This window comes from Oryctolagus cuniculus, chromosome 9, assembly GCF_964237555.1.
Source record: "Oryctolagus cuniculus chromosome 9, mOryCun1.1, whole genome shotgun sequence".
Lineage (NCBI taxonomy): Eukaryota > Metazoa > Chordata > Mammalia > Lagomorpha > Leporidae > Oryctolagus > Oryctolagus cuniculus.
The window spans coordinates 54,297,035-54,317,192 of NC_091440.1; positions in this window are offsets into that span (position 1 = coordinate 54,297,035).

The window sequence follows — 20,158 nt, forward strand, 5'->3', positions numbered from 1 at the left end:
TCTGTATTTCCCCTGTCTGTAAGTCTGCCTTCAAAATAAACATGTAAATCTTTTTTTAAAAAAAAAAAAAGTTGGTAGGCTTCAAAATGTTAGCTAAATATGGTTAAGAGGATAGATAACTCATCTAAACTGATTGTCTTACTTTGAGACTACATGTTTGTAATATTATTGATGAAGCTTATTTTCCTGGGAATTAGGACAAAGATATCCACAGAGCATTATAGGAAGCAAATGGAATGTGTATTATGATTTATACTTTAACAGCTATTTTTTTTCCTGTTCCTATTGAGTATTGGTTCATAAACTCATAGAAAAAGAGATCTGGAGGCCAGCGCTGTGGCATAGCAGGTAAAGTCACCACCTGCAGTGCTGGCATCCCATATGGGTGCCGGTTCCAATCCTGGTGCTCCATTCCTGTCCAGCTTTCTGCTATGGCCTGGGAAAGCAATAGAAGATGGCTCAAGTCCTTGGGCCTCTGCACACACAAGGGAGAACCACAAGAAATTCCTGGCTCCTGGCTTCTGACTGGCCCAGCTCCAGCTGTTGAGGCCAATTCAGGAGTGAACGAACAGATGGAAGACCTCTTTCTCTCTCTCTCCCCCTGCCTCTCCTTCTCTCTGTGTAACTCAAATAAATAAATAAATCTTTAAAAAAAAAGAGGTCTGAGAGGAGTTCATTTATGTTTGTCTACCCTGTTAGAATATAATCTGACAAAGAGGAGGGACTATATCTTCTTCTATAGTGTATCATTTGTTAATAGCATATGTATGAACATAAAGCAGATGTTAAATAAATTTTTGTTATTGAACAAGTCAATAATACATTATTTGTCAATCAATTTAGGGAAAGAAGGTTAGTTCAGTTTGGCTAGATTGACCTTTTTTTAAAGATTTTTTTATTTGAAAATCAGAGTTACAGAGAGGAGAGAGAGAGAGAGGGAGAGAGAGAGAGGTCTTCTATCCGCTGCTTCACTCTCCAATTGACTGCAACAGTCGGAGCTGTGCCAATCTGAAGCCAGGAGCCAAGAACTTCTTCCGGGTCTCCCACGTGGGTGCAGGGGCCCAAGGACTTGGGCCGTCTTCTACTGCTTTCCCAGGTCACAGCGGAGAGCTGGATTGGAAGTAAAGCAGCCGGGTCTCGAACCGGCCCCCATAGGGGATGCTGGCACTGCAGGCTTGGGCGTTAACCCCCTGCACCACAGTGCCGACCCCTAGATTGGTCTTTTAATATGGTCAAATATTTGCCCAAGTTACTCATGCACACATAAATATCCAAAACTTTTTACAGGCATCTCATCGGCATTTGAAGTAAAAAATCAAGTGTTTTACAAAATACTTTGGTAGTAATATTGTCATTCATATTTTTAATTAATAAAACATCTATGCTGGAGCCATCATTGAGATATAGTGGGTAAAATACACGGCCTGCAATGCCCGCATCCCATATGGCACCAGTTCCAGACCCAGCTGCTCTGCTTCCGATCCAGCTCCCTGTTATTGCATCTGGGAAATCAGGAGAGGATGGCTGCAGTGATTGGGCCTTTACAACCATGTGGGAAACTGGATAACGCTCCTGACTCCAGTTCTGGCTGTTGCAGCTATTTAGGGAGTGAACCAGTGGATGGACAATCTGTCTGTCTGTCTCTCTCTCTCTCTCTTTTTCTCTCTCTTTTCTTCTCACTCTGTAACTCCATCTTTAGAATAAATTAATTAAAAAATAAAAGTAAAGAAAAATTAAAAAGCCTGTGTTCTCTCAAAAGAAAATACATGCCAGATTTTTTTAAGAATTATTTATTTATTTAAAAGTCAGAGTTAAACAGAGAGAGAAGGAGAGGCAGAGAGAGAGAGAGAGAGAGAGAGAGAGAAGTCTTCCATCTACTGGTTCACTCCCCAATTAGCTGCAATTGCCAGGACTGGGCCAATCTGAAGCCAGGAGCCAGGAATTTCTTCCAGGTCCCCCATGTGGATGCAGAGGCCAAAGAAATTGGGCCATCTTCTACTGCTTTCCCAGGCCATAGCAGAGAGCTGGATGGGAAGTGGAGCAGCCAGGACTGGAACCGGCGCTCATATGGGATGCAGGCACTATGCCGGAGCTATGCCACAGCTCTGGCCTCTAAGTGCCAGATTTGATTGCTCTTATATATAAAACAGGTCTTCTTAATATCTAAGGAGGATCATTAAAATTATTTTTCCACCAAAATTTTCAATCTGACTTTATTTTGACTAGTTTCTCGTATTTTTCTGTTCTTTTTTGTTTCTGTTGTTTTCTTTTTCTTTTTTTATTTTTGAGATAACATATAGCAAAGGCTATAAGCAATAATCATATGAAAAGATGTCTTTTTCGCTCATACACAGTATATTTAAAATTGTCACAGCTAATTAAAAAGATAGTACTATATCATTCTTAACTAAAGATTTAAAGAGAAGTTTTATACAAAACACTGTATTTGCAAGAAAATTGATACATACAGGCATTTATTTTGAAAACATTTTAGCTCCCACTTACAGGGGGAATATGTGACATTTGTCTTTCTGTGTCTTGTTTATTTAATTCAAGGTGATGTACTCCAGTTGCAACTGTTCTGATGCAGATCATAGAATTCCATTCTTTTTATAGCTGAATAATACTGCATCCGTGCCAAAGCTGTGTGCCTTGCTGCTTAGTTACATTGAACTGAACATATGATGAGAATGGATGATACTAAGATGGCTCAGCGGTTATCTTACAGAAATCTAAGGAAAGCAAATCATGCACTAGACACATGGAAGAAAAGCTTCCAGTGCACAGCAGAGCACATTCATTCTAATGCCAGTTATGAAGAAGCTACTGCATCCTATAATACTCTCATTTATTTTGAACAGATATGTCATCATGCTGACTGGGAATCCCAAGGCATGGACTGCTGATAATTGCATGCTTCACAGGAGCAAACACTCATAATTAATAATTATTATATGTGTTCAAAAAAACTATAGCAGGGGCCGGCGTTGTGGCTCACTTGGTTAATCCTCTGCCTGTGGCACCAGCATCCCATATGGGCGGCGGGTTCTAGTGGTGGTTGCTCCTCTTCCAGTCCAGCTCACTGCTGTGGCCCAGGAAGGCAGTGGAGGATGGCCCAGGTGCTTGGGCCCCTGTACCTGCATGGGAGACCAGGAGGAAGCATCTGGCTCCTGGCTTTGGATCGGCGTAGCTCCAGACGTGGTGGCCATTTGAGGAGTGAACCAACAGAAGGAAGACCTCTCTCTGTTTCTCTCTCTCATTGTCTATAACTCTACCTGTCAAATAAATTTAAAAAAAAAACTTTTGCAACAAAAATTCGTATGACCGTATAGATGTAAAATAGCTCAATACAATTGAAATGATATATTAACAAAGAATAATGATGTTTTAGTACAATCTTAATATCAAAATTTCCAAACATACATTGACATCTGATTCAAAAATGCATAAACTAGGATTGGAACTGTTGTGCAGCATGTTAAGTCACAGTCTGAAGCACTGGTATCCCATGTGAGTGCTGTTTCGAATACAAGCTGTTCCACTTCTGATCCAGCTCCCCACTAATATGCCTTGGAGTGCAGCGGAGGATGGCCCAAGTTCAAGGCTCCTACACCCAAGTGGGAGATTGGAAAAAACTTTTGGCTCCTGGCTTCAGCTTGACCCAGCCCCATTTATTACAACCATTTGGATAGAAGACCTCTCTCTCTCTCTCTCTCTCTCTCTCTCTCTACTTCTGTCTCTCTGTGACTCTGCCTTTCAAATAAACACTTTTCAAAAAATGCAGAAATGAATATATACAAGAGATATGTTTGTAAAAGTCCTTTGTATAAAATGTCGTTTTATACATCCTATGTTCTAGACACCAGATTTATTGAAGAGAAGTTCAAAAGAATGAGCAGTCCAAATGATCTGGAAAAATATTGATATCATTGTATAATAGAGAGTTCCATGCTTTGGTATTTTTTAAATTTTTATTTATTTATTTATTTATTTATTTATTTGACAGGCTGTGTTAGACAGTGAGAGAAAGAGAGAGAAAGGTATTCCTTCTGCAGGTTCACCCCCAAAACTGGCCACCACAGCCAGCAAACTGTGCGGATCTGAAGCCAGGAGCCAGGTGCTTCCTCCTGGTCTCCCATGCGGGTGCAGGGCCCAAGCATTTGGGCCATCCTCCACTACCTTCCCGAGTCACAGCAGAGAGCTGAACTGGAAGAGGAGCAACCGGGACAGAATCCGGCACCTCAACCAGGACTAGAACCTGGGGTGCTGGCGCCACAGGCGGAGGATAAGCCTAGTGAGCCGTGGCGCTGGCCGGTATTTTTTTTTTTTTTTAATAGTGTGATCAAGTCTTGATTGTGAAATAGAAATACTGAAGGCAAGAGGATTGGAAAGAATTCAAGAGCCAAGATGTAAGTTTAACAATAGTGAACAAGGGAACAAAAAAAAGGTAGGTTAAACTTTCTGAAAAGTGAGAAAGAAATGGGAGAGGAACTGGGTAACTGCCATCATGGAGAGCGGGACCCCAGTGATACGCCCCAAGTTATCTTTCCAGCAAATCAGCTAGTACCTCGCATCACAGCTACTTCTGAAAAGTTTTGTTCAGTTTTGTGTTCAAAGCATTGTTCATGCTATGTCCTCAGCCAGCAGTATCCTACACAATTTTATTAGCTATCAAAATCCTTCTCAACCACGAAGGCAATTTTTTAGGTGAACTTTTCTCTAAAATGCTGAACCTCTCCGAACCTCTCAGGCAAAATAAATACATTTACTATCATAATTTATTATGTATATCCTTTACCATTATTCATTTGTTCTGTAATTCTGTAAGATATTTTAATGAACTATGGTTGATATATTCTAATAAATGTTAAACTACTTAAAGCATAGATATACTTGAACAAAGAATTTTGTCTGCAATGCCAAAACAGTGAATCATACAAAGTAGATATTTAAAAATGATTCAAATAGAAGATAATAAAAGCAACTCAAACAGGATGATAGAATGAAGTAATTTAAAGGAAACACTGATGTTGAATCATATTATAATGGTAATTATCTATGAAATAAAAATGAAAAAATAAAAATTCATGCAGAAAAGTGAATGAATCCCACAGGTATAATAATGAGTAAAAGATGTTGGTAAAAGTACTCAAAATGTTAATTAGATTGAAGAAATAAGTTCAGATCTATTGTACAATATGGTGACTATAGTTAATAATATATAGTATTCTTGAAAAATGCTAAGAGCATTTATGTAAAGTTTTCTCACCAGAAAAAAATATTACTACATGAAGTAATTCTTGTGTTAATTAGCTAGATTTAATATTTCCATTTCTTCCAAGTGTCCTGCTGTACTATATATATAGCATGTAGTCATGCTATAGTAAATTCATAAAATGGGCAATATAAACCAGATAAATAATAGCATATGCTATATGATCCACTTAAAGGTAATGCAAAATTAGACAAAAGCAATTTTTGCATTTATCAGCATACTGGTTAAAGGAAAGTGTTCTACATGTGAAGTTCATTGACCTGTGGATTTGATTTATATTCTTTTTGTACACATATTATACGACAAAGCATGCATTTGTCTAAAGCATGTGTGGAGAAACAAACAAGAAAGCAATATGCAAAGTGCCATGATACATGCACACAAAAAATCTTTGCAGAGAATTTTTTTTTAATTTTTGAAAAATTCATTGAGAGGTAGAGTTACAGAAAGAGGAAGAGGCAGAAAGGTCTTCCATCCGCTGGTTCACTTCCCAAATGGCTGCAACGGCTGGAGCTGGGGCAGTCTGAAGCCAGAAGCCAGGAATTGCCTCCGGGTTTCCTGCTTTTGGTGCAGGTGCCCAAGCACTTAAACCATCTTCTACTGCTTTCCAGGGTCACAGCAGAGAGCTGGGTTGGAAGAATAGCAGCTGGGACTCCAACTGGCATCCATATGGGATGCCAGCACTGCAGACAGAGGCTTAATCTACTAAGCCACACTGCTGGCCCATTTGCTGAGAATCTTAATTCTGGGTATAACAAGCATAAAGATGATAAAAGATGTAAAATTGGGGACTCTGTGTGTGTGTGTGTGTGTGTGTGTGTTTTCTACAGTTTAGAAGCAATTTTTGATGTTACACACTGATGGATTCTCCAGGCCTTGTAAAAGGTATCTTCTATCATATTTTATAATTGATATAATGAATTCTCTTTGAACAAAACAAAACAAAAGAATCCATATGATAAAAAGACATTAGTCATTTTTCTTATTAGAATTTGAAATAACCCCTAAGTTTGTTGGAATTTTGTACAGCAATTAACAGTAGAACAAAAAAGGAAAAGAAAGCTAAAGATTTTATCACAAACCATTGGATTTTGTGGATCCACGTAGACATGAACTAGGAGTCGCTACTAACATTTGTCACATTCAGTCCTTCAGCCCAAATAGCACATCACATGGGAGCTGAACGCAGTATTTAAGCTTGTTTGCCACATAATAGGAATTCAATTTTATTTTCTCCATCTGTTGTTATTTTTTATTTCTGATTCACATTTTAAAACTAAATGGAATGCGATTGTGTATATTTTCCAAACGATGAACATAATACATGTGTTAAAATTCCAACTCTTGGCAGGGAAAAGAATAAGTCCAATTGCCTTCATTCAAAGTTTCCCTCCATTCAAATAAAAAACATTAGGTGAGCTGAAAACTCACAACTCATCCCTGAATGCTTATACTTGAAGTGAGACTGTGTTTTTGAAGGATTGAATACTTCTCTAGCTAACTCCCCAGTGCACAGTTACTCTACTTTTACTTTCCCGAAATGAAGAACTGCTATTGTGTAATGCATCTGGAGCTTATTAAAATGAAAGTTGGTAATTTCTGAGCATGGTGCTGGTAATAAGATTTACTTTGTTTATGGGTGAGTTTTTATATAATTGCCAACTTATTTTAGATGAATTTTCTAAAAACTGACTGTAGGTATTGGCCTTTGCTAGCAAAGCTCTTGCAGCATTTATAAAAGAGTTACATAGACATGCATGCTCAGTGGTGTGGCATCTATAGATGCTGTAAGAGAAAAGCAGTGGTTTTTCATTCCCAAAATATTCATAGACACTGACGATTATTAAAGATTGCTTTGTTTAAATTTTATTTCTATTGAATAAAATATTGCTTTCTTCTCTGAGGGAGACATGACAGATGATTATAGGATGCTGAAATGAGCTCAGGGCTGGAGCTGTACCTATCCTCTGTTACTAGAAGGAAGCAGCAGAAATTGGAGACAAGAAACAAGCATTTTCACTTTTCATCTTGTCTTTCAGACTCCATCCATGCAAGTAGATCAGAAACCATCAGAAAATGCATGGCATAGAGTCTGGGAATCACGGTTTGTAGACTCTCAGTCTCAGCATCACAGATCAGAAAACGTAAGGTATTAATAATAAGAAAATTAAGTAAATAAAGCAAAAGCACCCAGTAGCTCAAAAGGAAATCCAGGAAATGCCTTTCCATTTGTTCTCTGTAATGTGATTCATTACATAGTTAATAATATTCACAAAGAAAATATATTCTTTCATTTTTTGTTTTCTCATGGATAGCCATAATTTAGAATGGGGACATTTGATTGAAAACACAAGGCGTATGTGCCCTTCCTATGGAGAGCAAAGAAAATATGGCTACCTTAATTTTAAGCCATCTTTAACTATTTATAAAAGAATTATTAACATTTTGTGCTATTGTATTATCTTATAGTTTGATTAATATAGAACTTTCCCTCAGAAAAATAAACGTATACTCATATAAATGTTTGTATTTTTCCAATTTTATTTATTTAATTTTATTCATCTGAATGGTAGATTGACAGAGAGAGAGTGAGTGAGAAAGATATAGAAACAGATGGAGGCCTGCCATCCACGGGTTCACGCTTTAAGTTCCAGCATCAGCCAGGGTTGAGTGAGGCTGAAGCCAAGAAGCAGAGATTTCATCTGTATCTTCCATGTGGGTGGCAGGGACCCAAATATTAAGCCATCATCTGCTACCTCTCAGGATGCCCAATAATAGAAGGCTCGATCAAAAGCAGAGATCTGAACTCAGGCACTTCAGTATGGGATACTGATATCCCAAGTGGTATCTTAAATACTGCATTAAATGCCTGCCCCTGTATTTGTTTTCATTGGCTGATTTATCCCCTGGCTTTCATCCATGGACTGGATTTCAGGAACCCCAAGATGTAGAGGAAAGGATGGTTTCCTTTTAGGGAATCTTCAGCAGAGTTTTACAAAGACACCCATTAGCCTTCCATTCAAACTTACACTCACTGATGGGTATTCAACTCTGTTACACGTTACATGAAAACTCCTTTTCATGATCTGCTGTAGCTACAGAAAAAAAAAAAAACACAAATCTTAAGTAACCAAATAAATCAAATAAATTACTCTTTAGAACTCTTTAAAGGATCAAAGTGCTGTTTGAAGTAGGTAATTGAGAAATCAGTGTAATATATCTACCTAGAGAGGAAACCTGCCAGTGACACTTCATATCGGTCTATCAGTGTTTTTCAGGTATAAGCATAGTTGGTGACATTTCCAAGATGATACTATACTTACTGAATAAATGATAGGTATGGGCTATGAATGTAGGCCACCGTATTCATGTTACCACTTAGGTCCCTAATCAAAAGAATAACTCTTTTGATGGCAAAAAAAAAATCAATAATTAGAGAAGAAAGCTTCCTTTGAGTACTTGAAGGCAGTGGCTTTAAAAGTAATGTTTAGCTTGTGTATACAGCCCCAGGAGTAGAAGTACCAGGGTTCATATGCATGCATTTCAAAGGATGATATAGATTCAGATGAGTGAAAAGAGGACTCTTTGGAATGTAGCCTGCTCTGCAATAGTTCAATAAACATTAGTTTAGCTGTTAATCTTTAAGAGTTTTAGAAATAGCTATTTCACCTATTTTAACAATTCAGTTCTTTTGGAAGAAGAAATGTTTTATGACTCTTTCTTCAGCAGCCAGGAAAGAATTTCCTCCTTTAGAAGGATGGGTTGCTCTAGATGGGTGGTTTTTAATGTTGGGTACGTATTAAAATCATTTGCACACTTTTATATTTTTTAAAAAAATATTTTTGGTTGAAAGGCAGAGACTCAAGGAGATCTTACATCCATTGCTTCAGTCCCCAAATGCCAGCAACAGCTAGGGTTGGGCCAGGAGGAAGACAGGAAATCAATCAGATTCTTGCATGTGGGTATCAGGAACCCAAATACATAAGAATCACTTGCTGACTCCCATGGTGTGCATTAGCGGGAAGGTAGAGTAGGAAGCAGAGCCAGGACTGAAACCCAGGTACTCCAATATAAATCATGAGTGTCACAAGTGGAGTCTTAACTGTCCCACCAAATGCCCACACCTCCTATGTAACCTTTAAAACACTAAGAACTGGGGCTCATTTATAGAAATTCTTGTCTAGTTTTGCCTGGGCTGTGCCATGTGCACAGTATTTTTAAACTATAGCTTCCTGGATGGTTGTCATATGAGACAATAGTTGAAAATCACTGCAACTCTTTTTTTTTTTTTTTTTTTTCCTGGAGAGCTCCATGGGGAAAATAGAAAAATTTTTTTTTCCTTCCTTCCCTCCTTCCCTCCTCCCTTTAATCCTTCCTTTCTTTCTTTCTTCCTGTTTTAAAGATATATTTATTTATTTACTTGAAAGGCAGAGCTACAGAGAGCCAGAAGCAGAGAGAGAGAAGTCTTCCTTCCACTGGTTCACTCCCCAGATTACCACAACAGCCAGACCTGAGACGAAGCCATGAGCTTCTGGGTCTCCCACATGGGTGCAGGGGCTGAAGGCCCTGGACCATCCTCTACTGCTCTCCCAGGGCACAGCAGAGAGCTGGATAGGAAGTGGAGCAGGCAGGACTTGAACCGGCACCTATACTAGATGCTGGCACTATAGGAGGCAACTTTACCTGATGCACCACAGTGCTGGCCCCAGAAAATTTTCAAGGTTTTTCATTTTATTTTATTCCCAATATCAACTATACTTTCAGATTACCTATCTATGGAATTGTTGCATTACTTTAATTCTCCAGTCTACTATATATATATATATATATATATTACAAATTCTCTGTTTTCATCTTCTTAATACTATTCTCTTACAGCAACAGCATGTGACAAAGAATTTGCATTTTCAGAGGGGAATATGACAGGATTTTAAAGGACACATGAACCATTGCTGAGCCATTGATATGAAACTCTGCTTTTAAGAATCTGGTTCCAGCAGGAATTCTACGCTATCCGGGTACAACGGGACTTCATCATGTGGTTCCTAGCATAGGGTTACTGTTGGCTCTTCTGTGCAGTCACCTGGTGACTTCCTCACTCAGAATTACCAGATCACAATTTCTCCTGCCAATTCAATTGCTATATGATTGGTTCCAAAGGTCTTTCAGAAATGCTTTATTTACCCCTGATTTCTAGTATTTGCAGAATTCAAATTTCTGACCACCATCCTAAATTCAGTTCTGAAATTTTAAACCTGAGATATTTATGTTCATCTTTTCCTGAGATAAATTTACAAGAGAAAAAAAAAAATTCCCCTGTTGTGAAAGGGATTAACACAAGACACACATGATCCAGGAGTTGTTATTTAATAATAGCAGTAGAATCAACAACTTAGGAATATAGGTTTCCAGGTTCAAGGTAATGAACTATCCATTGACCACTGCTGACTCTCTCTGTAGTAGTAAGAATACTGAAATCAGACATTGTTAAATATTGTAGGTGACAAATGTTCATATAATTGCTCTTTCACTTACCATTACTTAGATAATAAATAATTAGAATTATTTATTTATTTGAAAGGAAGAGTTACAGATAAGTAGATGCAGAGAGAAAGAGAGAGAGGTCTTCCATCTGCTGGTTCACTCCCAGATGGCTGCAACAGCTGGAGCTGCACCAATCTGAAGCCAGGAGCCAGAAGCTCCCTGGGCTTGAACCAGCACCCATATAGGATGCTGGCACTGTAGGCAGCGGTTTTAGCCACTACACCACAGCGCCAGCCCCAATAAGCACTTTTAATACTAATATATTTCATGATACAATGTGAAAGAAATGCAATAAAATATATATTTTATGATATAAATTTCCAATTATTTTTATCATTCTCACTGGAGATAGAAAATGAATAGGCAGAATATATCTATCCTAGACTGAGAAAGTAATACTAGGAGTTTATTAACTACTTTTAAACCAACTGTTTTATGAAGTTGAAATACACGTGAGAGTACTTCAAAAAGTACATGGAAAATGGATTCAAAATATAAGTTTATTTAATAAAAAAATTTTGAAACCTGTGTACTTTTTCACAACACACATTTGTCATGAACTTTTTGATATATTTATTTACTTATTGGAAAGGCAGAATGCCAGAGAGAGAAAGAGAGAGAGCAAGAGAGTGAGAGTGACCCTCCATCCTCTGGCTCACTCTCCAAATGGCCACATCAGCAAGAAGTAGGCCAGGTACAAGCCAAGAGCCAGGAATGTCATTTTTGTCTCCCACATGGGAGGCAAGGGCCCAAGTACTTGGGCCATCTTCTACTGATTTTCTCAATGCACTAGCAGAAAGCTGGATCAGAAAATGGAGCAGCTGGGGCTTTAACCAGCACAAAGAAATAATGAAATAGCATCCTTGCATTTGCAAGCAGTGGTTTAACATGCTGCGCCACAATGCTGACTCCTTTCCATGAATTTTGTGAAGACTCTTCATATCATGGATGTCAAAATATTTTTGCACAAAATAGGGACCAGCGCTGTTGTGTAGTGAGTAAAGCCGCTGTCTGCAGTACCAGCATCCCATATGAGCACAGGTTCAAGTCCCAGCTGCCCCACTTTCAATCCAGCTCCCTGCTAATACACCTGGGAAAGCAGCAGAAGATGGCCCAGGTTTTTGGGCTCCTATACCTGTTAAGAGACCCAGATGAGGCTTTGGACTCCAGGCTTTGGCCTGGCCCAGCCTAGGCCATTGCAGCTATTTGGGGCATGAATCAGCGGATAGAAGACTTCTCTCTCATCTCTCCCTCTCTGTCTCTGTAACTCTGCCTTTCAAATAAATAAAAAATTAAAAATTAAAAAAATAAAAATAAAAAACTAAACTTATAGTTTAATTCATTTTCCACAAACTTTTTGAAATATCTTCACATTCACATAACTAATTTTCTATTTTGTTTTATTGTTCATATTTTCATATTAATGTGATATTAGTATCAAGAACAGATTTAATGTAGTTCCTAGATAGAATTCTGAGAATATAATGATAATTCCCTCCCTCCCTTCCTTCCTTCCTTCCTTCCTTCCTTCCTTCCTTCCTTCCTTCCTTCCTTTTTAATTTTTGAGATACCATATTTTAAATTTACATTATAGGCAAAGGTTTAATACTTCACTAAATAAAGATTTCAACAAGTAAAAAGCTGAAGACAATAGTTTAGCAGGAAAATAGAAGTTAGCGACTTGTAATCAAGTGAAGGGATGCCCATTTCACTCACATATAGTGCATTTCAAAATAAGCACAAATCATCAAAACTATGCAAGTATGTATTTCATAACCATTTGTTTAACAAAGATATAAAATACAATTGGCCAAAACTATTTGCAGGAAAATTGATATACACAGACTTTTCTTCATTTTTTGTTTTTTTTTTGACTTTTTTTCTTTTTAAGTTTTAGCTTCTACATATAACGGAAAATGTGATATTTGTCTTTGTGTGACATTTCACTCAACATACCATCCTCCAATTGCATCAATTTTGATACAAATGGTGAAATTTCATTCTTTTTTATAGCTGAATAATATTCCATGTATGTATATAGACCACATTTCATTTATCCATTCATCCAATGATTAATACCTTGGTTGATTCCATATTTTTGCTACTGTGAACAGTGCTGCTATTAACAAAGTGGTACAGGTGTCTCTTTGATATAATGTGTCCATGTAGCTAAGATATATACCCAATAGTGAAATTGTTGGATCATATGTAAAGTTTACTAAATTTTTTAAAAATCTCCATACTGTTTTCATAGTGGCTATGCTAATTTATATTCAAACGAACAGTATATAACAGTTCTTCTTTCTGCACAGACAGCTTTTGTTATTGTGTTTTTTTTTTCAATAGTAGCCATTCTGACAGGGAAGAAGTTATATTTTGTTTTGCTTTTGATTTGCATTTCCCTAATGGCTAGTGATGTTGAGCAATTTTTCATATATTTGTGGGCCATTTGTGTTTCTTCCTTTGAGAACTATCTTTTGAAGTCATTTGCCCATTTTTTAAAAATGGATTAGTTGTGTTTTTTTTTTTTTGTAGTTGTTGGGTTTAGTTGCTGATATATTCTTTATATTAATCTTTTGGCAGAGAGGTAGCTTGCAAATATTTTTTCCCATTCTGTTGGATATCTCTTCACTCTGTTGATTATTCCCTTTGCTGTGAAGTAGCATCTGAATTTTATATAATCCCATTTATATAGTTTTGCTTTTGTTTCCTGTTCTTAGGGACTCTTATCCAAGAATCCATCACCTAAATCAATGTCTTGAAGTATTTTCATCCAGTAACTATATAGACTCAGGTCTTAAATTAAGGTGTTTGATCATCTTGAGTTGATGTTGTATATAGTGAGGGGTATGTATCAAATTTCACTCCTTTGCATATACCCATCAAATTTTGCCAGCACCATCTATTGAAGAAATTATTCTTTCTCCAATGTATGGTCTGAGTACTTTTGTCAAAAATCAGTTAACTGTATGCATGCAGATTAATTTCTGGGCTCTCTATTTCGTTACATACATCTATGTGTTAGTTTTTATGCCAGTACAAAGCCATGTTCATTGAAACAGCATAATTTTCTGTTTTGAAAGAGAATCTTAAGGAATCCAAAATATAAGGAGAAAGACTCCTGCTTGATGGGAAGTACATCATGGAATTTGTATCCACTAATGATGCATTTCTTCTCATTCTAGGATGCATGTAATTAATTCCATTTGTTTCAGTTTCCAATGAGTATCTTATTCTGTGAGAGAAATAATGTCCATTATAAGATACTAATACTCCAGTGAAGAAAAGGTATTTGATACATTGATTCTTTCTGTTTTTCTTCAATAATGATTATATGGGCAAAGATTCCAGTTGGGTAAATGAAGGTTATTGGGAAGAAATGTTGCTTGTTTTTAAGCAAGCATATTGCACCTGTTAAATAGGCTCTTCTCTTTGAAAATAAATCCAAGATTTGAGCCAGGGATATCATATCTTTGTTAACTAGTTGGCTCTTCAAGATTCCTCATCAGGATATCAAAATATTAATTATAATAAGAATAAAATATTTATTTTAAAAATCAAAAATAAAGACAACGGCAGATGTTCAGCCTGGCAGTTAGACCACTGATAAGGATGCTTGCATCCTGAAACACAGTGTAGGTTTGATGTCCACCTCTGACTCTTAACCACAGCTTAATGCTAATGCAGACCATGAGAGGTAACAGTGATGACTCAAGAAATTGTGTTCCTACCACCAACGTGGGAGACATGGATTGAGTTCCCAGGTCCTAGCCTTGAAATTACCCAACTGGGACACTTTCTCACATTTGGGGGAATGAATCAGTGGATTGGATTTCTTTCTCTTTCTCTCTCCCAGCCCTATTTGTCTCACTCTTTCAAAGGAATAACTATTTTTAAAATTTAAAAATTAATAAATTACTTGGGAAAAAGTATATATATCCTTTTGTATGCCTATAATGGCTGAGCCTTCCATTGGAAATGTATAAGAAAAGCAAACATTTTATTAATCATGCAATTTCCTGAGAAAAACAAAGCCCTTGGTGGAAAATATTTTTTAACCTCTTGGGATACTTTGTCTTACCTTGAGAATAACTACTCCATAATCTTATGGCCTTTATTTCTTCCCATGGAGCAAGGGAATTTGATCCCACCTGAACACAATAAAACAAATAGAATTTGGACCAAGAGAAGTCATTTCCATGATGTCAGCTAGAGCTTATTGAGGAAGTTAAAAGCTCTTTTTCTGAATTCTTGCATTAAGGTCCCTGGAAACCTAGAGTTGGCACTACACATGTTTGCCATTCCTAGGAAGGAAGGCTGTACAGAGGAATGAGAAATTAAAAGTGAGATATAGAAAAAAAAACATATTTGTCTAATATACAATCTCAAAAAATACAACCTTGATTTTATAAATGATTTTTGAGTCAGTATGCTGATTTTGTTATTTTTTATTTCAGATATAACAAAGTAAATCTGTAAGTATGTATAAGTAAGTTATTAGATCTCATTAGATAGAAGGTTGATTTGTTAATATTTTTAGGGACAGTAGTTATATGTACTGTCATATCATTAGGCAATGTTCCAGATTACATTTCTTAGCATATAAAATCGCACATAGAAGAGTGCTTCCTTATGGTAGAGAAAAACTTGATTTAGATAAAAGCATATTTGAGAAAAACTCATGGAATTAATTACATAAATAAATGTTTTTCATTTTATAAATCAGTTTTACAAAGAAAAATAATAGTTTATGCCTATACACTACTTTTTTGAGCAGTTGTTTTGATAGAATATTAGAACACTAAGTTATGTTTCTCTGTATATCTATTATATTTTTAAAGTATACTTTTTCTTTGGAAAAAAAAGCCCTGCTACCCACGTGGGAGACCTGGAAGAAGCTCCTGTCTCATAGCTTCAGGCTGGACCAGCCCCAGCCACTTCAGCCATCTGGGGATTGAACCAGTGGTGCTTTCCCAGGCCATACAGAAAGCTGGACCGGAAGAGGAGCAGCCGGGATACAAACCGCACCCATATGAGATGCCAATGCTGAAGGAGGAGACTTAGCCTAGTATGCCACACCGCAGGCCTCCATTACCAATTACATATTGTAAAAGATAATTTCTTATGGGTGAAAGGGTCATTTTTTCAATCAATTGTTGTTTAAAGCCCTTGCTTATTTTCACAGTTAACTAGGGTCTTTTTGCTTTTTTCTTGTTAAAGTTTTTATTTGGTGGAACATTAAGCCTTTCACTGTAATGTAAATTAAAAATATGTTATCTCAAAAACTAATAAAGGGAGAAGAGAGAGTGGGAGGGGAGAGGAATATCATTGTATTCTAAGAATCCTATGAACAGTATTGAATCTGCTAAAAACTAGAAAAATCCTAAAAATAAATTTTAAAAATAAAAGATAATTTCAGATTAAAAAATCTCTCCTTCTGTCTCTCCATTTCTTTCTGGAACTCTCACATTAAAATAAAGTAGACACAATTTTTAAAAAGCACACTTTTTCTTTAAAATATAGTGAATACTAAATCCTGGTTTAAAAAAATAGGAAAATCAAGAGATGACTGGAGACTATAATTCAGTTCATTAACTCATGAAATATTCAGTGTCTACTGGTCACTAGCCAATTTGGGGGATGGTGGAGACAGAAGAAAAAAGACAAAACAGACCCCTGACCCTAGTCTAGTAAGGAAAGCAGACAGGCATTAATCAAACAACTATAAATGATTTAATCTTGGAGAAGATGCTATGATACTCTGTGGCTGGGGCCACAATTTTAACTGGGATGTCAGAAATGTCAGAGAAGGATTCTGAATGTAATTCTTCAATGTTTTTCTACTTTTGAATATGGATCTTAGATTTCCCTTTTCACTGTTTAATTTTGCTTATACCATGTTGCTAAAATATGTACAGGTGTGAATTGCTGAAGCAGCTACATAAAATTACAGACTATTTATTTTACTTACTATTACTGAAAAAGTTGTGTTTAAGTAGATTCCGTTTCATCTTTATAGAGGCAAAAACACCACACATTTATAATTAATAGCATAAAATCTGTGTGTTGATCAACTGCCTAAAACTATCAAAGAAGGAAGGTAAAGAATTGAAGTAAGAAAAAGAAATATGTGATATATGTTAAATACTTCCGGAGATTATTCAAAATGAAGTCCGAAAGAGCTTACAAACTTAAGAAAATTGAATATCCATCTGAATATTTTAACAAATACAATTATACCAGTTTTCATTCTAAAAGCAATGTGGTCAGGACTTCTAGTCTTGCAGTTATGGCAAAATTTTATTGGAATTAATGAGTCCTAAAAAGTTTATTCTCTTTTCCATTAATGTGGACCATATTTTAATTTGGTTATACAAAATAAGGAATGTATTTGGTTTCTTTGAATATACTTCATCATAAACTAAAAAAAAAAGTGTTTATTTATATGTGTGGGTTAATGAACAGAGAAGATGGTATGTTTTTACAGAGGTTTCACCTTTATCAATACTTTGGTAACTACTGAAACTACCAAATTTTTCTCAAAAGATCGGATTAAGTTTATTTGCAGGTATAGAATATGATTTTATATCTAAATCTGGAAATAATAAATTGATAAATTTCAGAGTAAAGCTTGGGAAGAAAGAGATACTTTTTCAGTCACATTTCCACCAATTACTATCAGTTCCAAGTTTTTCATAGTGATCCTAAAAGTATGGGCAAATTCATTTTGTGAAATATTTGTCTAATTGGAAGATGGCTGTCACATTTTGATTCACATAATTAATATCACATGTATGGCATCCTTATGCAAATCATCTTTGATCTGAGGATATCAATAGTACTTTCCTTCTAGTCTTAATTTTTTATTCTTTTTCCAAAGTTGATCTATTTTTTTAAAACTTACTTCTATTATTAAAACCAAGAATAATGAGTTTTTCTTTTTTCCAGAGAAAACGAATAGTTACCACTTTGTATCAGGTTTATTAACGACTTACCTTTCCTGGAAATAAAGATGTAAATATTTTATTTATTTAAGCCTTTCTGAGAAAAGCAATATGACATGGTGATAAATGCATGGACATTAGAGTCCTATGGCCTTGTGTTTCCAACAGTCCTGGTGATCACCCATCTTGTGGACTGGCATGGCATATCCTGGGGTGAATGTCCACCTTGCCTGATTTTCATGGAGTCACCATCCTTATATGAGAGAACCTAGCATGATGATAGACAAGTGCTCACTACTGCAGGTTTCATTAAACATTCATAACTATCACATGTGAACATCTCAGAACATCTGTAAGATTTTTTTCTGCTGTCAAGATGTTTAGTGTACAAAAGAATGAGAATATATATTTAAGATTATAAAGAGGATATTGAATGATACAGGCTGTGTCATCTCCTAATTTGAAATTTGACAATAGGTTTTAAAAGCTACATCAAAAATACCTTGAAAATTGTCCTCCATTAAAGATCTTGTTTAGTTAAAATGGGAATAATCAAATGGTTTTGATTGTAACAAACACAAGAATTCCTCAGGTGTATCTCATCCCTAAATGTGACTTTTGATGTTCTAAATATTTATAAATTTACTTTTATAACTGACACCCTTAAAAACTAAATTTGCATCCATAGGATGAGACCAAGTGTCATGAGAAAAATTTGGTGGTTTTTATAGCTGCTGTTTAAAAGGATTTCTAGAAAAAAAAAATGATACATTTTAATTTACTGAAATCAATTTTGCATCTTAACAGAAGAATATCATTGGCAATAAGCAGTCATATTTATATATAATACACAAGCATAAGATTTTCTAGATGGATGGAAAGAAATTAGCCAGATGTATTAACTCTTTGTGGATCCTTATGCTCTACTGGCTTAAAAATATGAACAGAATTCTGATTTCATGCCAGGGAGTAAATTATGCATTTGGAGACTCTTCTTTTAATGATCTCATGAATTCTCATAATATTCCTTATGAAGTAAGTGACAAGTCCTATTAGCCCCATTTGTATTACAAGAAAAATGAGGCCTGAAGTTGTTACAAAATTTCATCACATAGATTAAGAAATGTGTCTCTACCACAGCCTGGTCTATAGTGTTACAACACTGTGCATGTGTCATAATTATCTTGTGCACATAAAATTGCATTTGAAGCCTCTTTAAATTGAATTTATATCTTTTTGCTTTATGTTTTATGTCTTTTTTTATATCAATAAGCACCATGTCCCCATAGTCTTTTCCAAGACTCGTATTTTGCATTTGTCTGAGTACGGAGGCTTTCCCATTTGTAGAAATATCTATGTTAAAACATCCCAGGAGACAGCCTAATCCTCATCGAGGATCAAATATTTTAGTCCTGAGCACGGCTCAGACTTCCTGTAAAACATCGATACCGCAAGGGGTATGGAACCATCTTTCCACTGGTTTGTAAGTGCTAGTAGTGCTATCATTCACAGCCTTGTGAGAAGACATTTCTTTAGCTAACCAACAGCAAGGAATACAAAGAATTTCAGCTACAGAAATCTTGCTTATGCAGTCTACCTAGCACAGCACTGAAAAACCAAGAACGAATGCTGTGATTAAATGGAGACAATATTGAACAGAAACTACTTCATTTTGAACTGCTGTACTATTTGCTTTCAGGTAATGATACAGTTTGCACTATATTTTTATTTTCCTTTCTGAAGGTAAGGCCTCCAGTCAAAGTCCTCTCAGAGCATGGAACAGTAAAATAAAACATTAGGCCTTACAAGATTTTTATTTATAGTCTCATCTTTATTTATAGTTTCATCTTTGTCGGTCATATACTTGAGGGAAACGGTCTCATGTAAGCTTGATGTGTACATTCTGTATAACAGCAGGTTTTGAATGGAGTTTGACATGATGTTGATTCTGTCCATTCTCCTGTTTCTAAGAAGAGAAAAGCAACACCTCAATGGTTATTATTACCAAAATATTTTAGCCATTGCTGAAATAGATATCTACTTGTCTTCCCATAGTCTCCACAGAAAGCGCCTTTAGTGTGAAGAGGGCTGCAAGCACACTAATTCCTAACATGACATATTCTTGCCTCTGATGTCACCTCCACATTGAGCTCTTACATGTTGTAAGAAATACTCCCTTCAAATGCTAAGGCGAGGAAGAGTACCCATGAGAAGAATCAATAGCCCAAACACGGTAGGCGCTTAAGAGGAACAACATAGATTTATTTTTATCACATATGTAAAAATACTTAAAATGCAGAGAAGTATTATGTGATAATTACCTCTGGAAAAGAAATAAAGAAATGTAATATGATGGTTAAGGAGACTACAATCTTATTTGTTAATACGGTACTTC